Below are 21,956 nucleotides of genomic sequence, written 5' to 3'. Positions count from 1 at the left end.
CAAGGTCATAAGAGGAAAGATAATTTCTTTTGTTTATTGCTGTCTTCAAACCTCATGGGACGGCACAGGAAATGGAGCTGGACTTTTCTTGAAAGTGCAAATCAACAGGAGAAAAGGTAAAAACTACCATTTTGGGCAAGGAAAATTCCTTTTAGATATAAAGAAAGACTTCACCATGTGAACAGTAAAATACTGGAGCAGACTGCCCAGAGGCATTGTGGAATTTACATCATTGGAGATACTCAAAAGTCAGCTGAGTAACGTCCTGAGCAACCTGACCCATTGAGCCTGCTTCAACCAGGAATATGGATTGGATGACCTCCAGAGGCCCTTCTCATTTTACATAATTCTGTCAGCCTATAAACTGCCTGAAAGGGACTGAAATTGGCTGCTGTTTATAAGTCTCAAAGTCACAAGATATCACCTTGTCATCTAGTGTCTTTGCTCTTAGTTATCATAAAACAAAGGCAATACAAAGCAAGTTTTTGCTTATCCCTCTGACTTTCAACAAGGCAATAATTTATTTCAGAGGCTTGCTTTGTCCTGATAATCATCCCAGTCTTATATTCCTCTTCTTTCCTTTGTTTTTTCCAAGCTCACCAAGCCTGCGTCAGATTCCATGTTGTTTATTCAAATAAAATCAATTCCACTAGAACTACTGTGAAATGCAGTCTATAAAACTTTACAGTTGATTTGGATTTAATTGATTATATTTGTATAAATTAGCATTGACAAAATTATTTCAATCAGAAGTTTTACATCAGTCCTTTTTTATTAATGCAGTTTTTTTAGAAAGGACAGGCAGGAGAGATGAGGAGGCAGTGTAGCCCTTTATGTCAATGACCAGCTGGAGTGGATGGAGTTCTGCCTGGGCATGGATGAGAAGCCAACCAAGAGTTTCTAGATCTGGATTAAAGGGAGTGCATGGACAGGGAACATTGTAGTGGGAATCTGCTAGGGGCCACCTGACCAGGAAGAATGAGTGGATGGGGCCCTCTGCAGATAAGTAGGAGCAGACCTATATTCACAAGCCCTGGTCTACATGGGGCTCTTCAACCACCCCAGCATTTTTGGAGAGAAAACACAGCAGGGCATAAGCAGTCCTAGAGGCTCCTGGAATGTGTTGAGGGTAACTTCCAACAGTTTGGGGGTGTTGGTGGATGAGGAGGTCAACATGAGCTGGCAAAGTGCACCTGTAGCCAAAAAGCCAATCTTATCCTGTGCTGCATCGAAAGCAGTGTGATCATCACATTTGGGGATGTGATTCTGCACCTCCACTTTGTCCTCATGGGATCTCACCTGGAACACTGCATCCAGCCCTAGGGTCTTCTACATATGAAGGACATGGACCTGCAGGAGTGAGTTCAGAGGAGACATGAGGATGATCACAGCAGGGCTGGAGAACCTTTCATGGCAAAACAGGGTGGGACAGCGGGGGTTGTTCAGCCTGGAGAAGAATAAGCTTCAGGGAGATCTTAAAGAACCTTCCAGTGCCTAAAGGGAACTACAAGAGAGCTGGAGAGGGAGCTTTTACAGGGTCATGTAGTGAAAGGACAAGGTGAAATTACTTTAAACTGAAAGAGGGCTTGTTTAGATTAGATATTAGGAAAAACTCTGTGAGGGTGGTGAGGCACGGGAACAGGTTGCCCACAGAAGCTGTGGATGTCTCATCCTTGGAAGTGTTCCAGGCCAGGTTGGATGGGAGTTTGAGCAAGCTAGTCTTGATATAGGTAGGTGTCTGCCCATGGCAGAGGGGTTGAAGTAGATGACCTTTAGTGTCCCTTTCAACCCAAACCATTCTATGCTTCTATGATATGATATGAAATTGCTTGCTGGATTTTTTTCCCAATAATTTTATTCATTCTAAGTGATTATTACAAATAGAGTTATTTGGTTCAAATAGAAAGATTAGACATATATTGAGTGTCCTAATAATTCTTCAGTCAAATATTAGCAGAACTTAACTCATTGATTTGCCTTCAGTAACACACTTCTTGCACCTATATTTTTGTAGTAGAGAAAGAGTTTGCCACTTCAAAGTGTAATTGATTGGTAGGAAATAGATTCTAAGGGTAGTATTAGACACACAGCTCTCAGTGAATTTTAGTAGAAAATTAAAGCTCTGGTTCTGATCAAATGAACAGCAACATACAGAGTCGGGATTTGGATGAAAATATAAGGATTAGATAACTTAGAATGTGTTCTCTCTGATTTTTCTTCTCTTTTGTTTCTTAACGCAAATGACAAATTGTTCATTCAGTTAAGAGTTTGTGATAAGTGAACATAGAAAATACATATATTTGTACTTATGGTTCTGGTTTTCCATCTCGATGACATTTTGTGAACAACAGTTGTTGATACTAGCTTAGATTCCTTTCCCAAGATAAAGACAATGGATTCAGTGGTTTTGATTCAGCTCATGACATTTGGGAAATTAGTCTTAGGTCAACATTGTTGGTTTGGCAAATATTCATGATGGCATTACTTTTTAGATTACCTTTCTTCTCAGAAAATGCACCACACTAAAGAAGAGAAAAATGCCCAAAGATTCTTCTCTTGCTCATAGGGAACATTCTGCTGTTTTTTTTCAGATAAAAACATTATATCTGCAAAAAAGAATAAGTTTATATCAACACAGATAACAGCAGAGAACATTACTCAATTTGTTGTCTGTGGTACTCTTGGGCTGTTTCTACATAACAACCACATTCTCATTTCATTGCATTCTTTTGCCCAAAATCTTTGCCACATATTTCTCAGTGATCTATTTATCCTGAGATGAGCTCAGTTGGTTAGAGCATGGTGCTAATACCACCAAAGTTGCAGGGTTGATCCTCATAGGGGTCATTCATTGAAGAGTTGAAATCAATGATACTTTCCAATTTAGAACATTCTGTGGGTCTCTGATAATAACTTTAAAATCGTAAGTGACCAATGAGGCAGTCCCCAGTTTGTCTAATATACAGAATTGTTTCTAAGTAGGTCTGTAATAGGATCTGATTTGGATTCTGATACAGATTCTTTTTTGAAGGCTCTGGTTCCAGAAAATTTTTGTTACACTTGAATTACTTGATGTAGGCAGAATATTAAGGTAGCAGGCTGGCATTTTCTTGGGATGTATACAACTTCTGTCAACATTGTACCACTGTCCCACAGTTACAGCTGTGTAGTAGCCAAAAAGTACCTACAGGCAATATCTTCAAGTGCCACAGGAAATCTAATTGAAAGAACCCAATAGCTGTGGTTTTACTTTTGTTTCATTCTAGAGCTGGTGCTAAAATCTGTTGGGTTTTTTGAGCTGTATGTATATTTAGCAGCTGCATCCTGTCAGTAAAAAGGGCTCCTCAGAAGCTGTCCAGTCATTTTATAGTTTGGATCTAAAGAACCAGCCATTGTTCCAGCTGTAAATAATCAGGCTGGAATTCTGTCTGGCAGACAGCTGCCATGAACTCAGTTTGTCAAATCCCTTCCACTGTTCCCTCATACTGGCACTAGAACCTGCTCCCAGCCCTGCATGAAGTTTAACAGCTGCTGGGGCTGTGCTAATATGTGCAGGCATGTTGAGACATTTGGCCACAGGCTGCCAACCTGCTCACTTTGGAGGAGTGCGTTAGGTTTTGTGTACTGTCTGCAAAGATGCCTCAAATGGGCAGCTGAGACTTGGCACTGAAATGCTCAGGCCATCTTGCTTCAACCATGGCCGTGCAATTTAGTGGCACTTCCCTGCAAGGGCTTTATTTCTAGTTGAGGAGACTCAACACTGGAATCAGAGAAGCAGTCAAAAAGAAGAAATGCTTACTTAAATAACCAGGAAAATACTGTTTAGATAAAAATTTTTTTTGTAGCACATTAATAATAGTCAGTGTGACGTGTTTCATTCTTAATTTTTCTAGCTAGAACTCCAAGATACCAGAGCAATGGAGGGGACTCCTGCTGTATTATTGTATACTAAAATTTTAAAAATCAAGAAAAAATAACTACAAGCGAACAAACAAAGAACCCCCCCCGCCCGCCAAACCCCAAAACACCAAAACCCCAAACCAACCAACCAACCAACCAAAAAAAACTAACGAAAAAACACAAAAAACCCACAAAAAATCGAAAGCAAAACCATGACCTCTTCTCCAGGCACTTATAATCCAAGGGCAAAGGCAGTTACAATCTAAGGACAAAACAGAATGTAGGGAAACTGGAAAAGAAGGTAACAGAGAATAAATGCAGAAGTTTACAGGAGGTGATAAGAAAGGGGGAAAAAAGTCCTATTGATTTCTTAGATCCCCTCCAGGACATTTGCAACCACCTGCATATCATGATCTATGTAAGCAACCTACCCTACTTAACTTATTTGGTTAAGGAACAGCTTAAGGAACATCCTGTACTCACAGGACAAATATCCCTAAGGATGACTTATGTACAGTCAGCTTTGCATCAGGACAGAACTTGAATCTATTTGCACTGTGCCTAAACATTATAGATATAGATAGATATAGATATAGACATAGAGAAACAGATATATAGATATATACATGAGAGGCCATAATCTCAACAACAAAGATATCAAGAAGTGGATCAGAGGAGGAGTTAAAATAAAAAAGGAGTACCTTTGGAGATATCTGACGTGATTAACAGAGGTCATAGATTTTGTGTGAAACTGTAGCATGAGCTTGGATAGACCAGCATCAAATATTGACCAACAGTATGAAATTATCACTTATGGCAATGGCTGGAAGCTTAAATTGTTCCAGTAATAAAGTATGAAGGACTGGGAAAGTAAAGGTAAATAATCTCTGGAAGATGAGAACAGGTGGATGCATATTTTACCCCTTGCAATGTGGGGCAAAAATGCAGAGGACAGGTGAAAAAGTTTTTAGGGTAACTGAGAGGAAGGATCTTTCTTACTAAACCAACAGAGAGGTAATAAAAAAGACGATAAGAAAAATGAGTGTAAAATATGGTCAGAAATTTTAATGATTTTGAATAAAATATTTCTTCTTTATGGTCCTCCAATTTGAAGAAGTCTCCAGATATTTAAAAATATTTTTCAGAGAATCATTTGGATAATGAGTGTAATTCTCATTCTACATTAGAATTCTCATTCTACAGTGCAAAAGTCTACACACCATTTAGTTTCACTACAACTGAAAAAACAGGGCATAAACATGACTTAAGTGATGCATCACCTTGTGAAAGTCCTCTGCAGAGGGTGAGTTCCATCCTAAGGGAAGGTGAGGTAGTACATTGTGTATTTAAATGAATGGTTTAGTACAAAAATTCTCAGAAAAACAGGGCTACCAGCCATTCACTGCAGAAATGTGAAAGTCTATTCATGAACTAGCTGCCTGATAATAAAATACCTACAAGATTTGCATGCTCTTATAATCACCAAGTAATTTCTGCACAGTGAATTGACATACAAACCTTCAGACTTCTGCTTCAAGGACCCATTTTATACACCTGTAGGACTTACAGGTACTGAGAGACAGGATTACTTAGGTTTTGCAGTGGGGATCCCCATCTGCTGACTTTGATTTCTTCAAGTTGTATGTCATCTTCTAGACTGATACCTCTGTCTTCTCCATTGGATCCATTCCTGTAAGTCCCTGAGCATACCATTATATATGGGCAAAATAACAGAAAAATTGAAGTCTTAGCCTTTTTGGTACAATCCAGGATCTGTTTGCCCACGTATACCTCAGTTATTGTTTCAGCTGTTCCATTAATCACATCTGTCTGGCAGCCAAAAAATAATATAAAATAATTTTGACAGAAAAATTCCTGTAGGAATGCTCTGACTGCCTTTTTTCCCCTCTCCTTATTTTTTGTGTGATTTTGTTACTATTACAAGAAAATGAGTGTGTATCTGGTTTTGTTTGCTGCCTGTTCTCATCTGCATTTCTTTGTCTTCATTCTGTGCAAATTCAGGTTAAATAAAGTTTTAGCATGAATATGTAACTCAGATTGTCTCTGAGAAGTAAGTTCAAAATGTACATTTCATTATTTCAGTGCCAATATAATTTCTTTTCCTGTAAAAGAATTTAAAATGCAAAATTAAAGTGTCATATTTTACCCTTTTCCCTTTCTCTTTCTCCAGACCAGGAAATAAATTAGAATGTAACAATTTCCCATTTTTCTTCTCACTGGAAAATGTGAATGCTGTTTTATGTCAGTCTAAGACTTCCAGAAGCTAGAATGGTACCAACATACTCATTTTCATGTCATGCCATCAAACAGGAATCTCTCCCTTCCTAAGTAATATGTCTCTGATTAAGAACAAGTGGCTATGAGTAAAAAAACTGACAATTATTGACATTTTAGCTCTAAATGGAGCATTGAGAGGGGAGAATTTTGCTCCTTGATATTGAGGGGCTGAATTCCTCATGACTATTGTCCCCTTAAAAACATGCCTTGGTTTTTCCTATTACATCCCCTTAGGGCCATAAAAGACAGTAACTAAATCCCCTTTTACCCCAGTCCCTCAGTCACTTTTCATATACAATGTGCAGAGATTCCTAATCATCCTGGTGTTCTTTTGCTACACTTGATCCATTTTATGATTGGTGGACTAAAACTGGACATGGAATCCCAGATGGAGCTCAGTAGGTGTTGACTAGTGGGGAATAATCCCTTTGTCTTATGTCTGTGGCAATGAAGTTTGGCCTTCATCACTGCAAGGGCACACTGCTAACCCACACACTATTCCTTGTCCACCAGGACCCCCAAGGCCTTTTTCCAGTCCCTTAGGTTCCCAGTCTGCAGCGTGCAGAGGATTGTCCTGTGCTCCCTCTTGGCCCATTCCTCCAATTGTTTGGCCATCTGAGCAGAGGGAGGGGCTCCAGTGGGCCAAACATTCCCAAGGCTGGTGCTATCCACAAAGCTGCAGCTTCCACGTGCCTGGCACTCTCAGAAACCCCGCTTCTGAAATGCTTCGGAGCATGCTCAGGTGCAGATGGGCATTTAGGGGTTTTAGGATGAGCAGGCACCTCATGCTATATGCGCATTTCCATAGGATGAAAGGCAGGGAATCTCTGTGGAATTGAACCGACTTATCCTGAGAAAGTTTTTAGTGTTAGATTACCCTTTTGGTTTGTACAGCAACATACACGGATAAATGATGGCCCAGCCAAAGAAAAGCACTGACACCTCCTGCTGCTGGAGTCCTAGAGATACCACTACATTATCTCTGTGCCATGTTTGTTGTTCCTCCTCCATTTCTTACATAAATTTACGCAAAATAATGTCCTTCACCACCAAAAAAACCCAAAACAAACAAGAAAAAAGCCAACCAACCAATCAACCAATGTCCCCCAAATTAACCTAACTTTGGCTTCCTTGTTCCTCTGTGAAAGGCAATATCCCATCTATATTTAAAAATGTAGATTTTGCTGACAAGGTGTGAATATTCAGAAAATACAGACAAGTTGATATGCTAGTTGATATAGTTGATATAGAGAACAGCTGTTTTCTCTTTTTAATGCTGAATGAAAATTTTGTGTTTTCTAATGTAATAATTTTCATTTTCCTGCAAGATTTCACTACAATAAATATTTTAAAAATTAAAATCTTCTTTGTTGAGATAAAGTAACATAGAAACTAATCACCTGTTGATAATGCTACAGTATTATGAATGGTTGTGAATTCATTTATTGTACTATATAATCTATAGGGTCAAGAGTATAATTAATTTTAGGAAAACAATCAGCTTCTCAATTTTTTCTTGTATTATCTGCCTATGTAAAGCCTATTCAACATCTTATTTACTCAAAATATTTTTTTAGAATACTCTAAAAATATTCAATGAGAATATTGTTAATCTGTACTTTGAAATATTGACTAGTTAGTTTCCAATAACACTGTAAGCTCTAATAGTAAATTTTCTCATCAAGAACTATACACAAATTTTAAAATCCTCTGATAAAACAAATTTTATAAAAATTTAACCTAACTAAAATTTAAAATAAAATTTAAATTGAAATTGAAAACAAAATTTAAATAAAAATTCGATCTTATGATAGTTTATCTCTGTTTTCCTAGCAATATTCAGTCCATGTGTGTAATTCATTCCAATTTTTTTCCTCTTTGGAAACTGGCTTCACAAAAATATTGAATAATTAAAATCAAAAATTCTTACACATTTCTATAAAATTACTTCAGTGAAGGAAAAGGAAAAATGTTCAGATATATGTTTGCATTTACAGGATATGTGCTTTTGCTCTATGGCAAAAACAAATTTCAATTTTTTTTGTTATTCATAACCAATGCTTCAATATACACATAAATTAATGAAATAGCAGGGGATGTGAAGAAGGGGGTAATTTATTATATATATGTGGTATTATAAGAAAATTTAATGAGAATGTCACTTTTTTACTTCATGTCAATCAGTCTAATAGTTTATCTAGCAAGAGGAAATGAACCTGCTGTTTTAAGAAATCTTTTCATATTCCCTCTGCTGGACTTTTAATAGTTGTTAAATTGATGAAAGCCACTCAAGGAGCTTGTAATCAGTCTTGCAAATTTCTAGTAGATTTTAACTCTAATAAGCTCAGATTTGCATCTTAAATCAAATTTTTTCCATACAGTTGCAAAATCTCCGAGGAAAGTTTCTAGCGCAATCCGTTCTACATAAATCATGAGACACCTGGCTGTCTAATGAGGAAATTAAAGCACAAGACTGAAAGTCTGTAATTTTGTAATTACTGAAATGGCAACTTCGGTGTCATAGGTGGCAGGAAGTAAAAATATTCTGTAAAGGAAATGAAACTCCAGAAAAATTTTCTTTTTCAGTTCTTTTAAGCTTATTAAAATAAGATAGCATTAAACAATATAAATAATAGCTAACATGTTTGCAAATATCAGTTGGTGATTAAATGTGTCACTTTGCTTGATTACTTTGTTGAATTCTAGGGAAATCTTGAGGCATCATTTAAAAAAAATTTATTACCTACTTTACAGGTTCTTGTCCATTTGCTGTTGCTACTAAGGTTTGCATGGCAAAATGCTGGCAGTGGGGTGCTGCAGAGGTGGCCACTGTGAGAAAAGATTTTGGGCTGCCCCATGCCAAGCACAGTCATCCCAGAGGGCTCCAAAAAGACCCACCACTAAAGAAAGCTGAGCCCATGAGCAAATCTGGTGTCAACTCTGACAAAAGATATTTTCAAAAGTTCACACGGCAACTTGCAGAAAGAAGTCTGAGAAAGGTGAGACGAAAAGCCCTGCAGACAACAGGGTCAGTGCAGAAGGAGGGGCAGGAGGTGCTCCAGGCTCCAGAGCTGAGATTCCCCTGCAGCCCCTGGTGCAGCCCATGGTGAGGCAGCTGTGCCCCTGCAGCCCATGGGGATGCACAGGGATGCAGAGATCCACCTGCAGCCCGTGGAGATCCATGGGGATACACAGATCCACCTGCAGCCCCTGCTGGATCACACGCAGGAGCAGGTGAATCCCTGAAGGAAGCTGCAGCTCCTGAGGGCCCATGAAGGAGATGAAATATTTTAAACTCATTCTCCATCTCTCTATGGCAGTAGGAGGTAAGAAGTAGGAATATATCCTATAGACAGAAATGTACCTGTAGATAGAAAAAAAAAACATATTGGACTTTTTGCTTCCTGTAAACCTAGTTCATACATGTTAAGGTCTCTGGCTATTTAGGTAATTAGATAAAAGTTTACATTTTTAGACTATGCAGAATCAACCCAAATTTTCTAGCATAATCATCCAAGTACTAGAATCAGTCTCAAGCCATGCAATATGCATATTGGGGTAGAATTTTCTTTAATATCTTTATATGTACTAACAGTGGTGGTCAGGGAATTTGACTTATCTGAGCATTGCTATTTTTAGGTCACTTTCACAGATTTTTAAAATTGTACCCTATATTTAAATATAACAAATTGAAGAGCAGGTTGAATTTAATGATTTCATGGGGCCCCTTCCAGTCCGAATTATTCTATGAATCTGAGATTTTGAAAAAGTGATGGATGGAAGGAAATGAACTCATGGATCATATGTCTGCACAACCTATAAGGGATGCAGACTGTCAAAAGCATAAATTCTGAATGTGAAAGCCATCTGCAGAGGTTTGCAATAACTCCAATTCTTCATGGTTGAGGGTGAGGGGATTCTGCCACTCACCACTGAAAAAGACTGAGACAGATGTAGAGTAACCTCCTGAGTGATGACCTAATCTCTTTTTGTTCTTTGCTATTGATGGTTCTTTAACAATTCTTACTGTGGGCAAGAAAATGCCATCAATTTTTAAGCAGAAGTTCTCATTAATATAAATGGTTTTTTCTGCTTAGCAAGAGATAAGACCCTGAGTTTTTACTCTACACTTGCTATTTTTTCCTTCCTTTTTTTCCTCTCTAAACAGAAGGGATTTTTTACCTCATATTCTACTTCCATTTGCTCTTTTTGCTTAATCCAATTACTTCATTCATGTCAAATCCTTCACCTTGCTTGTTTAATCAGCTTCCCTGAAGAAGCAGTGCACTGAAATCTATACTTCTCATGGCCTCTTCCTCCTAATTTTCCTTCTCTTCCAAGAATTCATTTTCTGTTTTATTCTCTACTCATTTCTTCAAAGGAATATGTAGTAGAAATACTTGATTTCCACTAATCATGGAATTGAACTCTTGTCCAAGTTACCAGAATATACTTCACCACAGGAAAAAAAAAGCCTTCTATATTAGTAAACCTAAATATATTTACTTGCATTATTATTTGCATCTTTCCATTGTATTTATACTCTGTATTTAGCAGAATGCCCAAATTAGATGGAAAAGATCTAATCAATATAATGGAAAATACTTTTTGAGATACTAGTCGTAACTTTGCTGCAGAAGTCATGTACCACAGCAGAAGAACACAAAAATAAATGATCTAGCAAAAATGAGCAAGTATGTCACATTATGAAATCTCTTCATACACACTGTGAGTGAAAAAGATTATATTACAATTTTTATTTTGACTTCTTAATGAAGCTTTACAAGAGTATGAAAAGCATTTGAATAAATGCTTAAGTACCTATTAGAACATTCAAAAATCTACTTCTTGTCACACCAGCCTGTTCTGTGACTCTGCTGTCACATGCTCACCTTATCCATTCTCTGTCTCCTGATAATCATCTATTTTTACCATATAATATTTCTTGTTCAAGGATTTTCTTATAATTGTGCACACATTAGTGGAAAAATTATTAGAGAATTTGACTTTCAGCTGACATTAAACCTATATCTACTAGGCTTATATAAACAGAAGTTGTTCAGAAGCTTACAAATGGAGAAATTAATAATTACATTTGCATCAGGGCAGATATCTCCTGCAACCTTGCAAAGAGCTGTCAAAATATCAGGTTCCATTTCCAAAATAAGGGAGGTGCTAAATCTTCTCATTTAAAAAGCTGCAGGAAAGACTTTCTATTCCACTTCAAAAACTTGCAGGACCTTGCTGCACATTTGGAGGTTGGAGAGCTGAAAAATTCCATGCTCAGAGATGTAAGGATGACCTTGGTTGTATCTTTCATCAGCTCTGTGTGCCAGAGCATAGGAGTGATTGGTGATCTTGTACGTCAACAATCTGCACCTTCATGGAGCCAGTCCCCAGTGGAGCAGCCTCACAGTGAGAGCTGTGCTTTATCTGTTCAGTGCCTGTCCTGTTCCAAGCAGAAATCTGCATTGACGTAAATGGGTATTTCTGACCACTAATCAATAAAAATATCTGACCTTCAGTCTTCTCTCTCTTTTCATGGTGTTTATTTTTTGCTTTCTCCTGGCAGATATATATTGGTTTTTCTGCTGCCACTGGTCTCCTGTTTAGAGGTTACGTGACCAGTTTCCGTCTATGTCTAATATTCCTTTCTTTTTTAAAAAATTTTTATACTATATAATTCCTTTGCAAATTGGTGTTAGTTTTTCCAGAACTGATTAAAATTCTATTTAAATAGATAGCAATTTAAAAAAAAAATAGTGCAACTACTTAGACTATCATATACTTGAGATTATTTTTATTCATTGAAAAATATTATTCCTTATTTTCACAGTTGCAATATTGATTTTCCACTTTATTTGTTTCATTTATTAGCAACAAATTTATATACAAGATGAACATGAGTTTTTTGAACAATAATTTAAGGAAGGATTCTTCATCTTAGTAGAAAATATCGACAAACGGATCAAAAATTAAATAAAAAATCACTGATCTCATGCAATTTTTTTTTTATGGTGATACAATAAAAAATAGACTTAGTTCTCATCAGTCTTTTCATTTATACAATATGGTTTTCTTGAAAAGAGGGTAGAACATTATGGACTTTACTCAGTGCCTGATTCTCAAATCTGATCTGAAAATTGATTTTTTACCTTGAATAGAAGCATGTCTGGACTTTCCAGGGAACAAGGGGAGTCATTGCTTTTGGCAGAGGATAGAGACATAGGCTTCTGTCCTGTTCTTGAGCAATAAATGTTAAAGAATGGGAAGAAGCCTAACAAACAACTCCCAGGTTTGTAACTTTTGGTTGTTCAGGTCTTGCAGCATGGCTGAAATTTGAGATTTGATCCTGGGAGCTATCAAAGAACTTCACTAGGCACCAACTCAGATTCTAAGAGTTTGTTTCTTCCCTAGTATAAAACAGCTCACGTTACCCACACTTGGAGATGGGGATTTCACAGCATTAAAATAAGTAAATAATACTCACAGATTACATGAAGAGAGCTTATCTAAAGAACTGTCAAGAGATAATTCAGAATTAATATATATGTATATATTGTTCTCACATTATTTAAAAGATGTCATATGCTATTTCAAAGCTTAAAATTTTAAAACCACTGATCAAAGTCTACAGTCGCAGGGGGTGATAAATAAAAAAATTACAAACAAATAGAAAATGGTCTTGTAAATAGTTGTGTTTCTTTTAGTTATCAGGTCATAGAAGACTATTTTCAGAATGCATTAAATTAGCCTACAGGGTGCTCACATAATCTGAAATTAATTAAAATATTATTTTTCAAACAATGAACTTAATTAAGATTCATTGACTTTATTTATCTAAAATGTATATAATATTTGGAACTGCATATGACAGCTATCCCAGTAGGAGACAAACTTACTTCTGAGTGCCTATTTCTTTATACTGACTGAAACAGTGATCAGAGTGATTTCCTTAAATGCTTACATTTACTGTAGCAGTTCCCTTTCTTTTTGTAATAAATTGGTATTATAAAGAAGAATATATTTCTCACACTTCTTACTTTTCATTCTTTACTTATATTAACATCAACCCTTTAAAACCTTGTAGGAAACAGTGACATGAATTACATAGCTTTAGAAACACCAATATGGATGGTCTGGAATGTCAGTTGCATTAAAGCTGAGATGACTATTTCAAATTCTGTTTTCTTCATGATACACTGGCAAACCTGTCCTCCACAGTGCACAGCAATTAGAAACCAAGGGTTAGCAAGATGGTCTCTTCCTTTCTTTCTTTACACTACATTGAAAATAAAAGCCAGCTTCAAAATAAAACAATCTTCCAAAATATATTTGTCTTCATGTTGATTTCTATTTTACAGAACTTCATAAAATCCTTTAATTGTCAGCAAGGAAGAATGCATGCCCTTATAAAACTTATTCACCTTAAATAAAAAAATGTTTCATTTCCCCTCATTATTTCATAGTATTGCATGGTTGTCCCAAATAAAACACTTTTGTTTAAGAAAAAGAGCATATTTACAAAATAGCAAGACAGACTGAGTTTATTTGCATCTGTAGATTTCTTGCAATGAATGCCACTCTTCATTTACAAATCCTTCTCTGTGGGAGATTTCTCATTACATGAAACAAAGTAGCATTTCTATGACAGAAGTTAAACACTAATTTGATAAGGTGCCATGATCAAAATAATTTTTACATAAAAGCTAAAAATAAACCCAAATCTCTACAGACAAGGGGGTTTTTTTTGGAGGATCCTAAAATTAAAAAAAATTACTATTTCTCAGATGGTCTCATCCTATTAGTGTGCTTTCACACTAAAGAAACTATTTTAAATAGAAATGAAGATGAGATTTTTACATGTTGCTGATCATTAAGTGTAATTTATTTTTATTATTTTAAAGAGGAAACTCATTAAAGAATTTGAAAACATAAGAAGAAGATTCAGTATGCAGCATGGGGTAGCTAAATTCATAATAGTCTGAAATCCAAAGGCGGTATTGTGCTCAGACTCCCATGCAGGTAATGAAAAGAATATTAGTCTAAAAGCCAGAGAAGAATCTACTGTTGGACATACACTCAAAGGAACAAAAATTGAGTTATCTTGAAACAGTTTTTCAGGTCAAGAGATCTTGTCAAACTGTACTGTGTTAGTGCTGACAGAAGCAGATTATTCATGTGACGTAGCCAGTGTCCAAACTGCTCTGTAAAGCACTGATTGATGTGAGGTGGCCAAGTTACACTAGATATGGAAGAAAACTGCAGAAGGAGGCTATGTGTAAAATCAACATATTTCTAGCTTTGTCTCCTAATTCAACCCGTCTGAATTGAGAGTGTTATTGCCTAATATTCACAGTTTTGATGGAGGGAACTCACCTCTTCCCCTTCCTTGAACCTGCATAGAACTGAGGCAAATAACTTGCCTCCAAACTTAGATGCTTCAGTACTTTAAAGAAACCTGCCAGACATAATTATCTTCTATTTCTATTCTCTGTCTGCTGAGATACCACAAAATTATTCTAACTCTGATGAAAACTGAACAGACTGTTTCTACTAGTCTTTGAAAGGTCACAAGAGCTGGGTAACACATGATTTACATACTGATAAACAATTTAAAAAGTTATGGATGTGTATTTTTCCTTTGTCCAGATGTGAGTGGAACTAATGCAAACCGCAAAAGAGCATGTACAAATGTACATGTACAACAGTGCAGTTGGAGTTAAAATTGTGCAGGTTTTTCAACTGGCATTGTCTAGTCTGGCTTCCAAAATCAGTTTTCAATGAATAGATTACTATTTCTAGTATTTTATTTCAGCTTTCAGCCAAAAATCTTCTATATTTTTATGTTTAAAAAAACCCCCAAAACATTCATTTTCAACTATGAAGTTTTTTTCCAGTGAGTATCAGATCTCACCATAGTCTGTGAAATAGTCTCTGGTCTGTCGCCAGTGAGGCGTTTTCAGAGAAATTATATAAAAACAGAATCAAAAAATGGTTTGGCTTGAAAGGGAAATTTAAAAATAATCTAGTTCAACCCTGCAGCAATAAGCAGGAGCATCTTTATCTAGACTAGCTTTCTTAAGAGCCCTGTCCAATCTGGCTTTTCAAACCTTGAATGTTTCCAGGACAGGGCAATCCGCAACCTCCCTGGACATGCTGTTCCAGGGTTTCACCCTCATTATGAAGAACTTCTTCCTTATATTTAGGTTGAATACATGCTCTTCTAGTTTAAAACCACCCCCCTGGTCCTATCACTACATGCACTTGTACAAATTTCCTGTTCAGCTTTCTTTTAGGCCCCTTTAGGTAATGAAAGAGCACAAAAAATGCCTCCCTAGAGCCAGCTCTTCTCCAGGCTGAACAATCCCCAATTCTCCCAACCTGTTGTCACAGGAGAGATGTTCCAGACCTCTGATCATGTTGATGACCTCCCTCTGGACCCAATCCAACAGGTTTGTGTCCTTCATGATCTGGGGTAGTGACCTAATTGACCTAATTTCAGTACCTGAAGGGATCCTACAACAAAGATGGAAAAAATACTTTTTACAAGAGCACATAGTGACAGGACAGGGGGAACAGCTTCAAAATGAGAGTTGTTTTATGTTAGATATTAGCAAGAAATTCTTTGCTGTGAGAGAGGTGAGGCACTGGAACAGGTTACCCAGAGAAACTGTGGATGCCCCATCCCTATGCTGAAGTGTTCAAGATCTTGTTCAACGGGGACTTGAGTGACCTGGTCTGATGAAAGATGTCCCTGTCCACAACAGGGGGCTCAGAACTAGGAAACCTTTTTCTCTTCTAATCCAGGTTATTCTAGGATCATATGGTTATATATAATTTTTTTCTACAGCTTTATAATTCAATATGTGTGTCAGTTTATAAAAAGTGGAGAGTAGAAAGTAACATTAAGTACATGATAACAACTGAGAAAAATAAGGAAGAATCTAAAAATTACTGTGACCTCAGTAGTTTACTTATTAATTCTATCCAAGGAAATAAATATTCCAAGTACGCATAGAGACTGGAAGACTGGATCACACTAAATCTACACAGATTCTATTTAAATGTACAATATTTTTTGTCTTTTTTTGAAGATTACTGTATTTTTTCTTCCCACAAAACTGTATATGTGAGCAACAGAGGAAAAACTTGATTTACAGGTTTAGGCAGGGACACCCTGGGTAGGTGAAACTCATACAAGGAGATTGACTATCCCTGGAGTAGTAATGTGAGGAATGCTTGGAGGACTATTCCTTGTTGAGTAAGTGCTAGCTGACTGTGAAACACTGCAGCATTGACCTGAAGTCAGTCCTTACTGTGAAGAGTACTGTTCTTAGAGACTTAGGGGTTCTGTAGAATATACTAGAGCAAACCAAATAAAAAACCCTGCTGAAAGTTTCTGAACTGAACTCAAGCTCAGAAAAAGGGATTTTGCAAGATATTGTGAAATCTGTGAAAATGTCTCCATTAATCAAAAATAGGCTGAAATACATGAGGGCTTGAGATGACTTTATCTGAAATGGTTCTCCATTCATTACTGTCAACATGAAATGCTTAAGGACCTGAATTAAAAAAAAAAAAAAAAAAACAGTGATTCTGATCACCCTGATTGCTTACTTCACTACACTTACTACACTGATTCTGATCACCCTGATTGCTTTCTACACTTGTCCTCCTTTATTTTTTTTCTTCTTTTTTTTTTCTTTTCCCACTTTGTAAGGTTTTACATCTCTAAGTGTTAAGTCCATGGTTCTTTCTTTGTGGTCATGCAAGAGAAATGCAGAATGACAAATTGGGAATTAAAGGAATAAACAGTGTTGCAAGGGAATTAAATATAAATCATGACAGGCTACTTAAATGTATAAAAATCCAAGAACTCTGTCAGGAATTACTTGAGCCATTAAGAGATGAGTGGGAAGCTAGTGACAGATACTGTAGCTGACAGCCTGAAATTATTCTTTGCTTCATTTTTCACTCAAATAAATGGAGGGTCAAACCCCAGAGAGTAAGGAATGGTAAATTTTCCTGTGGAGTGAATTAAAAAGTAGGAAACAGGGAAAGATTAGAGGCTTCGTGTCTGATAGTTCAAAGTGGTGTATTAAATATGTTTGAGGTATTGAGCCTATGTACCTTGTAGCTGGGAATGGTGATGTAAGTAGCAGGGGATCTAGGAAAGGCACCATACAGAATTTTGAAAGTGTATAAACAGATATGGAATGTAGCAAGCAGAATTTCTCTTCCTCTTGGTCATTCTGAGCAGAGCTTGTAGCAGACACCATCATTTGCATTTACTAGAGGACAGAAACTGGCTTGCTGAGGAACAAAAAGGTATGAAGATATTAAAGCGAAAAGTCTGAATAGGGAGGTCTCTCTGCCATCCAGGGTATCCCTCCAGCTGTAGTTCCAAAAGACCTGCCTGCAGATGTCTTCTCTCAGTCACTTCTGAGCCCCCACTGTTGCTGTGAAATTCTGTGCTGACATTAAGGAAACTCCCTGGAGTTATTTGTGTCTGGAATATTTTCTCTTCCAGCCTAATGGAATAACACAGAACTACGTGAAATGAAACAAAAAAAGCTTAAAAGCAACAAATCCCCTGATGCAGACTAGGGAAGCCTTGGGGGTTTGTAGGAGTGTCCTTAACATGCACTCTATAGTCCCACAGCAGGCTACATTTGCAGTTTGTGCTGGGGACTGGAAAACTGAGAGCACAGCGCCTTCACCACCACTCTGCTGCTTCTCATGACAGACTTTATTGGTCCCTGCATGCCTCATAATTCCAGTTTTGCCCACCTGTTTGTCCCAGCTATATCAGCTCAAAGGGGCTGCTTAAAAGGATGCTCTGTAGCATTCAGCTCTGTGACTCATTTCAGGTGGGACATGAGACATGGTTAGCAAGTATGTAGAAAGGACTTTGTTTTATCCTGTTTACTTTTTCCTACTTCATACTGTGTTCTTAGGCAAACTCTTATCAAAATCCCAGGGAATTTTTGTTTGAATACAGCTTTCTAAACTGAGATATTTTCAATCTAGAACAAAGCTCTCTTACATATTGTAGCCTTAGTGTAAGTTTACAATGCTCCTGGGATGACATGTAATGTTATTGCCTAAAGGTCTCTCAGACAATATGCATTTTTTTACCTATTTCCAACAAAGAAAGTATTTGTATTGCTTCTTTAGGGTTTGCCCCAACATTTCTCTCTTTTAGTTTTCTTTTACATATCTTGTTCCATATTTAACTATGTCAACCATTGTGGCATGTGTCCTTAAATACCACAAACATTTATCTGAATGTGTCTCAGCCTACACTTAACATGGCTAGATTTATGCTGGACAATATTTATTTCAGCATTGTTAAAGTACAGCGATAAAACTGAGAAGAAAAAAATGCAGGCCTTAGCATTGCAAACTACCATATGTGAGCTCCATTTTCAGCATGTGCGTTGCCCCAATTCCCTCATAGCATCACATATCTGCTCAAACATCTGTTGAACTCATAGCAGAATTCCTGCTTCACTCTGTAATAATGTTGGTATTTATTTTGATTTTTGTTTGTTTGTTATGGCTTTTGATAACATACTTCCAGTTTTCTATAAAATTGTCTTCTAACTCCACATCATTGTAAAAAATTGTGATTTGTCCAACCATGTGCGATGACTCCTACAGCTTTTAAAATATTTTAATGTTATTACTATAATTCATAATGTGTTTAATAATGCAATTCTGAAAAAAAATCCCCTCTTGTTAAAAATAATTGAAAACACAGTGGGGACCTTTTAAAGGAATTGTCTTAATTAAAAAGTCAGACATGATAGTGCATTTCTGCTCATTTATTTTACACTCCCTGGATTATAAAAGCATTTTGGTTTTCCATCTGGCAATATTAAATTCAACTCAAAACAAATGGACAAAATGAATGTTTTTGTATTGATTGACTTACTGAAGAAAATAGTTTTGTACATTGTCACTGTCATGTTTTCTGAAAAATCCCTTCACCAGGATTTCTTCTCCTGGGCAGCTGAGAAGCCTCAGAGAAAAAGGAAAAGAATATTATCTCATTTGTTTCTCCCTGTTTTGCTGCTTTCAAATGTGGTTTGGAGATAGTTTATCCAACATGTGAATTGTTTTTACCTATTGACTAATCACCGTCTGGCTGTGTCAGACTCTGAGGAGTCAGTCACAAGTTTTTAATTAATATCTTTTTAAGCCTTCTGTATGTATCCTTTCTCTATTGTTTAGTATAGTTCTAGTATATAATTCTATAATATAATATAATAATAAATTAGCCTTCTAAGAACATGGAATCAGATTCTCAATTCCTCCTTCATCCTCGGGACCCCAAAAATACCACAATACATAGAGAATCTTTGCTGTCTCATCCTTATTTCCACACTTTTCAGGTTCCTGTTCCTATTCCTATTCCTATTCCTATTCCTATTCCTATTCCTATTCCTATTCCTATTCCTATTCTTATTCCTATTCTTTCCTAATTTTAGAACAGTGCACTACCTTGTAGTAACTTAAATTTTATACATTTTGCCTCTTTCCCTGCATTAATTAAATTAATTTGGGAAAAATATTTTAAAAAAACCTTCATCTAGCACAAATAACTGATACCATAAGCAAGTATGCTTATTTCATGCATCAATGATTTCATTATTCCAGTAACTTTTACTGGACAGCCTTAGAGGGGCAAGTAAACCCAAAGTTCTCTCTCTGGAAAAACTGCACACCAACTTGACTTTCCATTAACAGAACATCTCTCAGTTCTGCTTCATCCATGTCTAAAAAGTAAAACAAAACAATTCTATAAGCGTAAGTTAGAAAGGTTGTTTATCAGGATATATCCAGGATAAAACTGGCTGTTTGTAATATGTTTTTCTGAGAGGAGCTATTTGTTTTTCTTTTAAGGGAAATCAGTGTTTTGGAGGAAAAAAGTATGCATTCCTCTTAAGTAGGAACAAAGGAAGTTTTGGTCTAAATGAAAGGAAAAGCTTCTTTTTGCCCAAAGAGCTTGTGCAGTTTCCAACATTGGAGATACTAAAAAAGTGACTGAACATGGTCCTGGACAGCTGCCTTGAGCTGCCTTGAGGTTGGACACAATGACCATCTGAGGTACCTTCCACCCTTCCCCGATGTTCCCATGAAATGTTTACAGTCTGAAAATCCAATGGGCTTTCATGTTTTCATTTGTCATGGGTAATTCTTGAAATTAAATTGCTTTTCAATCCTACATGGGAAAAGTTTTTTCTATCCAAACTATTTGTATGTGAGAAACTGTTATTAAAAACAAAATTAATAAAAATATATTTCATATTAACTTCATAGGAATGGAAAGAGAAGAAGAAATAAATTCCCCTGTCTGCTTTAAACTAATTTTTTCCCCTAGATTTTTTTTCTCTTCTACTACAGTTTGAGTAAGATCACAGAATCACAGGATGGCCTGGGTTGCAAGGCATCATAAAGATCATGTAGTTCCAAGCCCCTCGATTTGGACAGGGACAAGTTTCATTAGACAAGGTTGCTCAGAGCCCCATCCAACCAGGACTTGAACAATTTCAGGGGTTGGGACCCACAGATTCTCTGGAAAACCTGTTTCAGTGTCTCACCACCCTTAAAATAACAAATTTTTCTTTCTAATATCTATTCTAAACCTCCTCTCATTCAGTTTGAATGCATTTATCCTTGTTCTGTCACCATGTGCTCTTGTAAAAAGTCCCTCTGACAAGCACAACATCACTCTCTGTTCACTGTAGCGTGAATTATCAAATATGTTATTCAAAACCAATACCCAGTAGATGTGAAATCCATCAAAAAAAGAAGTGAAATATAAGCAAAGTGCAAACTCTGAAACACATTGGGATGAAACTGAGAGATTGATCTATAGCAATTCTAATTGCTTTATTTGAGAGAACTGGAAATATTTCTTATATATCTGGATTATAGTCAAGGGAATCTTTGAGTTATTTGTCAGACAGTAAGAGGTAAGCAACTGAAAAGTCATGACGATGAATCCCTGATATGTAACTTGTAGTGAAGCTTTCTGGAAATAGTGAACTGAGAATGCTGACTCCTTCAACTTTGGCTATATGGTGAAAATGAGGTAAGTGCCATTTTGTTCATTATCAGATCAATATGTCTTATGAATTCATCTACACTGAAAAGATATTAAATGTGACCCTGCATCACCTGAGGAAAACACCCCTCTGCACTCTCAAATGTTGCTCTTAGCGCTGATGTCATGGAAAAAAATGCATTTAAGTAAAAAGCCCTTTCCTTATGGAGATTCTCCAACACAACTTTTCAAGTCAGTAGGAACAGCTGATGCTGAATGTCATGTTTCAGTTTTGCAACAAATATTCAAGATAAAGCAAGACTGGGGTGGGGAGGAATAAACGACAATGAAATTATGAAAATAGGGAGAAACTGTCACGCCGATTACTTTGATTCATTCCACCACAACACCAGCAGAGATTATTCATAGATGCCTGTTGGAATCCATTTATGAATGCTTACAAGTACTCATCTAAATTATACATAAAATGCTTCATATGGTTCATTGGTTAAAATCTGAATACACTAACAAATCCTCAGTTCCTTTTTCAAAACATTTTTTTTAATATTGTGATGCACACATACTGAATGCCATTCTGAAGTTTTATATGAGACTTCTTTCTGTGGTACTTAAAGGCTTCCCAGTAATGATGGTCATTAATATTGTCACAATATCAATCTCTTCTGCCCTTCTCAGTAATGTG

The sequence above is a fragment of the Ammospiza caudacuta genome, chromosome 3, assembly GCF_027887145.1.
Source record: "Ammospiza caudacuta isolate bAmmCau1 chromosome 3, bAmmCau1.pri, whole genome shotgun sequence".
Classification (NCBI taxonomy): Eukaryota; Metazoa; Chordata; class Aves; order Passeriformes; family Passerellidae; genus Ammospiza; species Ammospiza caudacuta.
The sequence above is the reverse complement of the archived record's forward strand: the minus strand, read 5'-3'. Positions refer to the sequence as shown.